The sequence below is a fragment of the Camelina sativa genome, chromosome 19 (genome assembly GCF_030686135.1).
Source record: "Camelina sativa cultivar CO46 ecotype springtype chromosome 19, ASM3068613v1".
NCBI classification, from domain to species: Eukaryota; Viridiplantae; Streptophyta; class Magnoliopsida; order Brassicales; family Brassicaceae; genus Camelina; species Camelina sativa.
This window is the reverse complement of record NC_141898.1, coordinates 17,662,059-17,664,093: the sequence shown is the minus strand read 5'-3', so window position 1 is coordinate 17,664,093 and position 2,035 is coordinate 17,662,059. Positions and strand designations below refer to the sequence as shown.

At 37.5% G+C, this 2,035-nt stretch overlaps 1 pseudogene; it reads left to right on the top strand.

Moving 5' to 3' along the window:
• Positions 1-312: 312 nt before the first annotated feature.
• On the top strand, positions 313-1,425 carry LOC147920725 (F-box protein At1g11270 pseudogene; annotated as a pseudogene).
• Positions 1,426-2,035: the final 610 nt, after the last annotated feature.

Sequence of the window (2,035 nt, the reverse complement as noted above, 5' to 3'; positions counted from 1 at the left end):
CTGAAATTTTTTTTTTCCTTAGTACTAATTTTAATTTTTTTACAAGATAATATTTTATTACCGTAATCAATCATATATAATTTTTATCAAAATATATCAAATAAACCGACGCTACTTCAAAACCTAGTAATAATAATAATTCTAGTATTTGATTGAATTGAATTTTTTCCGACTAAATTATTGACAAAAACGAAAAGAAAGAAATGTTAGAAAAGGAGAAAGTGTTCAAACTTCCTTTTCCGAGTCGGTTTGCTCAATCCGTATCCTATAAATATATATTTATAGCCTCTGATCAATTAGAAGACGATACGAATGTTGTTAAAAAGACTTCGTCCGTGTGTGGAATTGCCACCCCACGATGTGGTAGCTCATCCTCGAGAGACTTCCCATCCAGTCTCTCCTTGTATACAGGTCTGTGTGCAAGAATTGGAAATCGACAATCGATTCTCGACAATTCAAGGAACGACGTCTGGAACACTGTAGGCAATCACGAGGTGTCGATGTCCTTTTCATCTGTGTCAATGGTGAAGATACTGTGAGACTAAAAGATTATCAATCATTTAAGTTCGGGTCATCAATAGCTTGAACGGTAAGGTTCCCATATTTGGTCCCCTTGTTCTGCTATGGCAGTTGCGACGGTATGATATGCCTCTACAGTATCCACAATCCGAGTTACGTGGTGAATCCCGCAACTGGATGGTATCAGAGTTTTCCTCTTTGCAGCTATCAACAGCTCCACATCTCTTTGTTCGATAGAAAAAAGGTCAACTTCCCAAGTGCTAAGCTTGGACTCGGTAGAGACAAAGTAACCGGCACGTACAAGCCGGTTTGGTTATATAACTCATCCGTATTTGGCCTAGATAATGCTACTACGTGTGAGCTTTTCGATTTTACCACCAATGCATGGAGTTACGTTGTCCCTTCTTCTTCTTATGAGATCAACGCTTACCATAAACCCGTGTATTTAGATGGGTCACTTATTGGTTCACCAACTGTGAAGAACCCAAGGTACTATGTTTCGACCTTCACACCGAAACTTTCCAAATAATCTGTAAAGCTCCCTTTGCTCATCCATGTGACCCTCGTCAGCTCACCATGTGCACCCTCGATAACCACTTGTGCGTATCTGAGAAAAAATGGCCCACCCAAGTCATATGGTCGTTCCATCCTAAAGGCAAGACATGGAACCAAATGTGTTCCATAGATCTCACCCAAACTTTTTCTTGGTTTGGGGAACCCCTGTTTGCCCTCTCACCGATAGCAATTATGGACAAGGGTAAGTTATTGCTTCAAGGTCGTGATACCTCCCACGAACTGGTGATACATGATCTCCATACCAAATCCTACGAGCTTCTCTTTACACCTACCAGACCTGTAGGTTCTGTTTATCATGTTGAGAGTTTATTCTCTGCCTTGTCAAACTAACTTTTCTCTCTTTTCTTTGTGACGGTTGTACCCATGACACATATTGTAATTTAACATTTTCTGCATAAATGATTTATTTAATTATATATTCAACTACGTTTTCTTTTCTTTTATTTTGGCTAGTGCATTATTTGTATGATTGTATCTGGTGTCCAACTAAATTACCGAGCATATATGCATAGATGTAATAGCAGAGAAACCAAACTTGTGTAAACTTTAATTAACCACCTAATTCTATATACGTATGGAAATGATGATGGTGATTTTCTTTACCACATAGATCAGTGGTTTGTCAATGCACAAAGGCGATGTGTGTTCACATTCTCGTATGCTATAAAAGTATTCCATCCTCATAGGCACATACCATCAAACATAAGTTTATACAAACAAACAAGGATCATGCATACTCAAACTCTGGGCCGGGTTAAACATCCGCTACACCCGGTGCGATAGTGACTGAATATTCAAATATTTTAGAAAAAAATAAAAGTTTTACCTACTATATATTCAAATTACTTATCAGATTTTGAGAAGATCTGGAAAATCAACAATGGGTTGCTAAAAAAAAAGAAGAAAAACTACAATATGTTTAAAATTAGATTAAAGTGTA